At 45.6% G+C, this 9,216-nt stretch overlaps 1 long non-coding RNA gene across 3 annotated transcripts; it reads right to left on the bottom strand.

Annotated features, from left to right (window-relative positions):
• Positions 1-2,163: 2,163 nt before the first annotated feature.
• LOC121816227 (uncharacterized) lies at positions 2,164-6,720 on the bottom strand. 3 transcript variants are annotated; one of them, XR_006055709.1, is made up of 3 exons: positions 6,323-6,720; positions 5,323-5,402; positions 2,164-2,399 (listed from the first exon to the last, which is right to left on the bottom strand). It is a non-coding gene; the product is annotated as an uncharacterized LOC121816227 (long non-coding RNA). The 3 variants fall into 3 exon arrangements; XR_006055710.1 differs by having other exon boundaries at positions 5,323-5,399; XR_006055708.1 differs by lacking the exon at positions 5,323-5,402.
• Between the last annotated feature and the right edge of the window lie 2,496 nt (positions 6,721-9,216).

The following is a 9,216-nucleotide window of genomic DNA, read 5'->3' as shown; positions in this document are numbered from 1 at the left end:
CATCAGAGCCTTTTCCAGTGAGTCAACTCTTCGCATGAGGTGCCCAAAGTACTGGATTTCAGCTTTAGTATCATTCCTTCCAAAGAACACCCAGGTTTACCACATGCTTAAACTCCTAGGGTCTTAGCAATGATTTTCCATTTTAAGTTGCCATTTTACCATGAGTTTCATGCCACATCCTGGAAGGAGTGCAGGGAGAAAAGTAAATGAATTATGAGATGGGAGCCTGGGGACACAGGGCTGAACCTCAGCCTCTTAGCCCCTGCTTATGCCTCAGATCACTCTCCAGAAACTTCTGGCCACCTGGGGACAGTCCAGCCAGCTGCTGCAAACTTCACTTAACACAACACAGGAAACACTGACATGTTTCATGCTGGAAGCTTCCCCAGCAATTATCTCAGGGCTTCCCCCACCTACTTCCCTCATAAAGTAACTCATGAGGACATCCCCTCTTCATTGCTAGAGCAGAGTATTTAAGCCAGACTGCCCAGGATTTGATTCCCGACTCCGTGTTTACTAGTTGTGGGATCACAGGAAAGTAGCCTTTCTGTGCCTGTTTTCTCATCTATAAAAGTGATATATTTTATCAGGTCTTGATAGACAGCTTTTACTATGTGCTCGCCACTGGTTTGTGCCTCCCTCAGTTCAGTTGGTAAAGAATCCACCTGCAATGCAGGAGACCTGGGTTTGATCCCTGGGTTGGGAAGATCCCCTGGAGAAGGGAAAGGCTACCCATTCCAGTATTCTGGCCTGAAGAATTCCATGGACTGTATAGTCCATGGGGTCCCAAAGAGTTGGGCATGACTGAATGACTTTCACCTTCAGCCACTGGTTATTTCTTTCTAAGACTCTTTGGACAGCAAGATCAAACCAGTCAATCCTAAAGGAAATCAACTCTGAATATTCAATTGGAAGGACTGATGCTGAAGCCAAAGCTCCAATACTTTTGGCCCACTTACTGGAAAAGACCCTGATGCTGGGAAAGATTGAGGGCAGGAGGAGAAGGGGGCGACAGAGAATGAGATGGTTGAATGGCATCACCAAATCAATGGACATGAGTTTGAGTAAACTCTAGGAGATGGTGAAGGACAGGGAAGCCTAGTGTGCTGCAGTCCATGGGGTTACAAAAGAGTCAGATGTGACTTAGCAAGTAAACAACAATGGATTTTAATTCATTTATTCCTATGAGCTAGTAATAGTAGTCTCTTCTTTTGGCAGATGGGGACACTGAGACACAGGCCTCCCCCAGGTCACACTGCTAGTAAATAGCAAAGCAGGGAGTCAAACCTGGGCTGTCTAGTTCTAGAGTCTATGCTCTTGATCACTACACTGGTTAGCTACTTTGTGAGGTGGTTGTAGGACTAAATAAATTGATATTTGTAAACCTCTGAGAACAATCCCTGGCACGTGATAAGCTCTTCATTACTTGTTGTTATTGTATTGTTATTATTATTATTACTCTTCAGCTGCTCTCATGCTTGTCCTTTCAGGTCTAGGAAGCTGTACTGCACACAGCACATACTCTCACATGGCTAATTAATCTCATTTTAGGAAAAAGACAGAAGCCGGTGTTCTCGGTTAAAGTTCTTTGTCTCAAGAGAATTTAGAAGGCTGGCTCTGAGGGGTAACAAATGAAAGGGTGGAAGATTCTCTGGGGAAGGAGGAGTATGGGGGTCATATTCCCGGATTTTCATCCCAGCTCCATTTTCCAAAGGGGAAGAGGGATTTTTGTCCTTATTTAGCTTAGATCCGAAGAGTCATGGCGTTGGTGCGTGATGGCAACATTTTATCTGCCAACTTAGTAAAGCTAATTTTATTGTAACGAGAGCTTAATGAGCAACAGGTTACATTCCGACCCAGGAGATTCCCGCCTTTAGTCACCTTTCTTTGTCTGCATCCAGGACACATATCACTTAAAATGTGTGGTTTCCTGTCAGTCTGGAGGTTCCTGCTTTTGTCTGTCCATGGAACCCCGCTGTTTACAAGGTGTGCGATTTCCTGCCACTTGGCCCCTGCCCCCGTTTCTCTGCACTTACCTACCTGCTATAACACTGGCACCTTGGGCAAGGTATTTGCCCAATGCCAGAGACAGGAAGCAGCTGTCTCCAGTTGCCAGTTGACCAATACATTTACTGAATGAAAAAAACATGTACAACCTAAAAGTTGAGAATCACAATTTATTCAGAGGACTTACTGAGGACTTAAGACTGGCATACAGCCTCTCGGATAGCTCCGAGGGGACTGTTCTGAAGAAGTAAGGGAGGAGCCAAGAAATTGTTCGTTTTTTGTTTTTGGCCACTCTTCGTGGCTTGAGGAATCTTATTTCTCCACCGAGGATTGAACCAGGGCCATGGCAGTGAAAGTGCCAACTTCTAACCACTGGACTGCCAGGCAATTTCCTATACAGGAGTTTTTATAAAACAAAAAATAAAAACAAGGGGTCAGAACATCAAATGATTATTGCTAATAAAAGAAAACATCTCAAGTTAATGAATTTAGCACTTTCTACGTACAGTAAGATCCCAGGGTCTAGGTGTATTGAAATTATTCATCTGATTTGCTCCTTAACTATCTAGAGCCAGTATCCTATTTTTCTCCACCCTGAATCTTCTCAGAGTACTCTGTCAGGGGCGGCTGCAGTGGCTGACGGACACAACATCCTTTGTTTACTGAAGTGACTCAGGTGACTTTGTCTACACCAGAGCCTAAGAAGCTTGGAGTCAGTGAGCAGGGAGGTCACTCTGGTACCAGATGGAATCTGGTTATCTGCACAAGTGTGTCTACTCCAGTTATCATCATGCCAACAGACACCCCTGGAGAGAGGACTCCGAGTGTCCTGGGTGCAGCCACAGCTGGGAGTGGTCCCTGGGCCCAGGACTGATAACATACAGATTACACTCTACCAGGAAACGTTTTCTGCACATGCCTCTTTGGACAGGGAGGCTTCAGTCATTTGGTCATTTCACAATCTGCCCCACCTCAGGCTCCAGACCCAGAGCTTGCCCCTGCTTGGGAAGACAGCATCAAAACTACTTACTAAATGCTCCGGGTGCAGCATCAGGCTAGACACAAATCAAACACTGATTGATAGCAAGTCAGTGATAAGTGGGCTTCCCTGGTGCCTTAGATGGTAAAGAATCTGCCTGCAGTGCAGGAGACCTGGGTTTGATCTCTGAGTCAGAAAGAGCCTCTGAAAACTCACTTCAGTATTCTTGCCTGGAGAATTCCATGGTTGGAGGAACCTGGCGGGCTACAGTCCACAGGGTCACAAATGGTAAGTAGGATCACAGTCCCTTTGCCAGCCATCTCCCCTCCATCTACTATAAGATGAGGTAAGGTGAAGTCGCTCAGTCGTGTCCGACTCTTTGCAACCCCGTGGACTGTAACCTACTAGGCTTCTCCGTCCATGGGATTCTCCAGGCAAGAACACTGGAGTGGATTGCCATTTCCTTCTCCAGGGGATCTTCCCGACCCAGGGATTGAACCCGGGTCTTCCGCATTGGAGGCAGATGCTTTAACCTCTGAGCCACCACACATCTACTATGTGCGTGCTAAATCGCCTCAGTCGTGTCGGACTCTTTGCGATCCTACGGACTATTCAGGTAGCACCTCCTTATCATCCTTGTCCTCCCAACCCATACTTCTTCTGCCCATGATTTTACTGCTCTCCTAAGATCAGGGAATAGCAACCCACTCCATTATCCTTGCCTGGAAAATTCCATGGATAGAGGAGCCTGGTGAGCTATAGTCCATGGGGTCACAAAGAGTCAGACATGACTGAGCAACTTCACTAAGATCAGGGACAACCCCACATTCACATTTTTTTTGGCTGCAGAGCAAAGCATGCCTGTGCAATCTTAGTTCCCGGACCAGGGATCAAATGTGCACCCTCTGCAGTGGAAGCTCAGTCTTAACCACTGGCCACTGGGGAAGTTCCTGCATTCACTTTTTTAGCTTCGGAGGTTGACCATAATGTTTGGCTCTTGGCAACTCACAGAAGGGCTTTTACACATTCTTAATTGAATGAATGAATGAAATATTAAAGCTAACATTCGGGCTAGAGAGTTGTTAGCAAGGCACAGAACAGAATTGGGATAACTGGAATGTTAGAGTTTGAATTGTGTCTTATAAGGACCATCAAAAGAGATTTGAAACAAAGGTATGGTTTTCAGATGAATTAGATTCTGCTCACAGAATTCCCTGACCGTGTCCAGTGGATAGGACTCTGTGCTCTCAAGGCCAAGGATCAGTGTTCAATCCCTGGTCAGGAAAGTAAGATCTCAAAAGCCTTGCGGTATGGCTAAAAAAAAAAAAACAAAAAAACTTCTGCCTCACCCACAAGGGTATCACTGTAGATCATGGCAACAGGTGGCCAGAGGCATGAGAGGTCCAGGACCAGCACTGGAAATGGGAAACTTTCCCATTTCAAGGCAGGGAAGCAATTCAATTATCTGATTCAACAAATCAGACTTCAACAGTGAAATTTCCCCATCCGCTTTTCAAATTATTGAGATTTTATGGATAACTATTTGTAAAGCATGTATATTTGAGAATATAGATGCCCACCAGTCCTCTAGCAAGGGACTGGCAAAATATTCAGGTCAGAAAATAATAGCTAGATTTTACTGGCAAAGACACCATGGGCCAGGCAACATAGTAAAGGGTTTGCATTCATTCTGCATTTAATGCTCACTTCTCACTGTGAGAAGCAGGTATCAATCAGCAGGTCCTCATTTTAAAGATGAGGAAATTGAGGCACACAGATGTTAAGCTGCCATGATCACACAGCTTGATGCAGATAACTTGAAGCAAAGCACCCATACTTTGAAATGCAAATTTGAAGAGTAGAGTTTGTGAAAATATGCCAAAATGATTGAGCTAGGCTACACCAGGGGCTAGTCATCTGGAGACAAGCCAACCATCCATCTTCTCCAGAAACTCACCAACTGACAGGGGAGACAATGAGTAAACAGAAAATTAGATCTCTAAGGGTGAAAATAAAGGCAAAGGCTGTGGGTACCAAACGAACATGTCACTGAAGACTCTTCAAAGTTGGGTGATTTAGGAATTTGCAAGGTGGTCTGAAGGAACAGCCAGTGCATGTTAGGGACAGAACTATTAGGAAGTACTCAGGGACTGACCAGAGTTGAAGATATTTTTGACTCTTCTCTCACCTCACTTATCTGATCTACCTGCAAATCCTATTGGCTTTCCCCTCCTACTTCACCTTCAAAATATATGAAATGGCAAAGCACATGCAAAGATGCTCAATACTATTTCATGAAGGAAATGCAAATTAAGACTACAACGAGATTTACACACCTATTAGAATTGCTGACTGAGAAGACTAATCACGTCAAATGTTGATGAAAATGGGGAGTCATCAGACATCTCAAATACTGCTGGTGGAATATGAAATTGTACAATCACTTTAGAAACAGCTAAGCAGTTTCTTAAAAATATACACACCTGTTAATGCCATATGGACCCAAGAAAAGTGAATGCACAGGCCCACACAGAGCCTTTTACACAGTTTTATTTGTAATAGCCCAAACTGGAGGCAACCTCAACATCCACCAACAGGTAACTGGGTAAACAAATTACAGATATAAAACAAATATATCCACTCTGGCAATAAATAGGGATTACTTATTCAATATCAATCTCAAAATAACTATGCTGAAAGAAGACAAAGAGTACACACTGTCTGATTCCATTTACACACAATTCTAGAAATTGCAAACCAATCAGTAGTGACAGAATCAATCTAACGTGACAACGGTGGCAGAAAAGGGATAACAAAGGGACACGAATAAGTTTTGGGGGAGGGATGGATATGTTCCTTCGGCGTGACTTTAGTGGTCCCTCTTCAATCACTGGGAGAAGTGTGGAGTCACTACCACAGAACATAGCAATCAATCTTGCCTGGGTTTGTCCAGGTTCATGCCAGCCCTAGCTGTGTCCTCATTTATGCAACTGCAAAGGGTAAGAATTTGTTATTTTAAAAACACTTTTTGTATTGGGGTATAGCTGATCAGCTAACAATGTTGGGGCAGTTTCACGTTAACAGCTAATGGACTCACCCACACATATATACAGGCATCCATTCTCCCCCAAACTCCCCTCCCATCCAAGCTGCTACATAACATTGAGCAGAGTTCCAAGTGCTATACAGTAGGTCCAAACGATGAGAATTTGGTCTCTTAGAAACCATCTACTGCACATCTCTTGGATGCCTGATGAGGAGGATGAGATTGAGACGAGTGCCAGGACCTGGGCTGCTTTTATACACAAAGTCCAGCCCACACCTCTGATCTCTTACCCTGCGCCTTCTGGGGCATCAGCTTTCGCAAACACTTAGTTCTTCCTTTTGTAACGTGGCCACTTGCAGTTCAGCAATCAAGCAGGAAGAAGTCACGAACTACGGAGCTAGACCACACAGTCAGGGAGGGAACGGACGACGAACACCAAGGCCTCGTCCAGAGGCACCGGCTAGCCCTGCCAGGATCCGGGGCCGCACTTGGAGGCAACATCGCTCTTCTCTGTGAAGACAGGGAAAATCAGGCCTCGGAGTCCACCTGGCAGTCCCTGGCCTCTCCGAGTGACAGGGAATTAGAAACGTCACCTGTTTTGAAGCGGCCCACCTAGGAAACAAAGGCGGAAGGCACCAGGCAGCGTAAATCTCACAGCCTGCGCCTGAGTCTCAGCCCGCCCACTTTCAGGCGCGCGCCCCCGTTCCGGCGCACTCGAGGCATGGCGGGAGTCGCGCCGCCTGACGTCACTAAAGGGCGCGGGCTCTCAGGGTGAGCTCGGGGTCCGGCTGCTGAGTTGTGGGTCGCTCGCATCTTTTCCCTGTTTCCCCTTGTCGCCCGCCGATCCTTCCGGTCCTGCCCCTTCCAGAGCCGTGCTCGCTGGGAGCCTGCTGTTTCACATCGTGGGAGGACGATGACAGAAATGCTCAAGAGGGAGCAGGAGCAAGGCAGGTACATCGCCGGCCCCCGATGCTGTGGCGGTCATGGCCGGGAGCCCAGTTGACCCCCTTCTGTGGCTCAGCAAGCAGCCCTGAACGAGCTCCTAACGCTGCAAATTTCCTTCGTGCTGTTTGTCACCGTTTGCCACGTAAGAGATTAATTCCTTTCACCGTTTACATGGTGAGCTACAGGAGCACAGCCCTAGGATGAAACGTTAGTAGAGTTCAGTTCAGTTCAGTCAGTCATGTCCGACCCTTTGCGACCCCGTGAATCGCAGCACGCCAGGCCTCCCTGTCCATCATCAACTCCCGGAGTTCACTCAAACTCATGTCCATCGAGTCGGTGATGCCATCCAGCCATCTTATCCTCTGTCGTCCCTTCTCCTCCTGCCCCCAATCCCTCCCAGCATCAGGGTCTTTTCCAGTGAGTCAACTCCTTGCATCAGGTGGCCAAAGTATTGGAGTTTCAGCTTCAACATCAGTCCTTCCAATGAACACTCAGGACTGATCTCCTTTAGCATGGACTGGTTGGATCTCCTTGCAGTTCAAGGGACTCTCAAGAGTCTTCTCCAACACCACAGTTCAAAAGCATCAATTCTTCGGTGCTCAGCTTTCTTCACAGTCCAAGTCTCACATCCATACATGACCACTGAAAAAATCATAGCCTTGACTAGACGGACCTTTGTTGGCAAAGTAATCTCTCTGCTTTTGAATATGCTGTCTAGGTTGGTCATAACTTTTCTTCCAAGGAGTAAGTGTCTTTTAATTTCATGGCTGCAGTCACCATCCGCAGTGATTTTGGAGCTCCCCAAAATAAAGTCTGACACTGTTTCCACTGTTTCCCCATCTATTTCCCATGAAGTGATGGGACCAGATGCCATGATCTTCGTTTTCTGAATGCTGAGCTTTAAGCCAACTTTTTCACTCTCCTCTTTCACTTTCATCGAGAGGCTTTTTAGTTCCTCTTCACTTTCTGCCATAAGGGTGGTGTCATCTGCATGTTAAAATTTGGTATGAGCAAGATTTATTATTCTTTTTAAAGTGTATATATTTCTTCCTGTCTCTTGAAGGCAGCGGAAGAAATTAATAGCCTTGGTTGCAGAAAGGGGAACTGAATGGCTGAAGAGGTTGAAACTCTCTCCAGCATCCTTCAGTTTCCTTGAGGCATAAGTAGTGTTCTAGGACTTTCTACTGAAGAGTTTGAAAAGCCGTCTTACTTGATTTTATAAGTAAACAGTAACTTAGCGAAAGCCACATAGTAGATCTATGATCTGTCATGCTGCTGGTGCTGCTGCTAAGTCGCTTCAGTTGTGTCTCCCCCGTCCCTGGGATTCTCCTGGCAAGAACACTGGAGTGGATTGCCATTTCCTTCTCCAGTGCATGAAAGTGAAAAGTGAAAGTGAAGTCACTCAGTTGTGTCCAACTCTTAGCGACCCTGTGGACTGTAGCCTACCAGGCTCCTCCGTCCATGGGATTTTCCAGGCAAGAATACTGGAGTGGGGTGCCATTGCCTTCGCCTGATCTGTCATAAGATAGCACAAATTTTAATTTTCTGCCTTGCTCTTTGGGAGGGAGAGAACTTTTGTCACCCATGGGTAACTCTTTCTATGTTAAGTCCTTTTTCTTTTGACACAAACATTTCTCTTATCAGAGATGTATTTGAGTTCACTAAATAAAATCTCCAACAATTTTTTGTTGTTGTTGCTATTACCTACTAGGCCAAGTTCCATCACTTTTTTGTGGTTGCTTTGTTGTTTTTTTAAGTGTGAAACTGAAACAACATTTATTCAAGTTAAGTTTTTCATCTCAAGTGCCTTATGTGCCAGAAAAAGTTTGTGTACATAAGTGAACAGCAGTGGGGATAAAGGGCTCGTGTTTGCTGGGTCATATGGTAGCCTCTTGAGAAACCTATATGCAGGTCAGGAAGCAACAGTTAGAACTGGACATGGAACAACAGACTGGTTCCAAATAGGAAAAGGAGTACGTCAAGGCTGTATATTGTCACCCTGCTTATTTAACCTCTATGCAGAGTACATCATGAGAAATGTTGGGCTGGAAGAAGCACAGGCTGGAATCAGGATTGCCAGGAGAAATATCAATAACCTCAGATATGCAGATGACACCACCCTTATGGCAGAAAGTGAAGAGGAGCTAAAGAGCCTCTTGATGAAAGAGGAGAGTGAAAAAGTTGGCTTAAAGCTCAGCATTCAGAAAACGAAGATCATGGAATCTGGTCCCATCACTTC

The sequence above is a fragment of the Ovis aries genome, chromosome 13 (assembly GCF_016772045.2).
Source record: "Ovis aries strain OAR_USU_Benz2616 breed Rambouillet chromosome 13, ARS-UI_Ramb_v3.0, whole genome shotgun sequence".
Taxonomy (NCBI): Eukaryota; Metazoa; Chordata; class Mammalia; order Artiodactyla; family Bovidae; genus Ovis; species Ovis aries.
The sequence above is the reverse complement of the archived record's forward strand: the minus strand, read 5'-3'. Positions and strand labels throughout refer to the sequence as shown.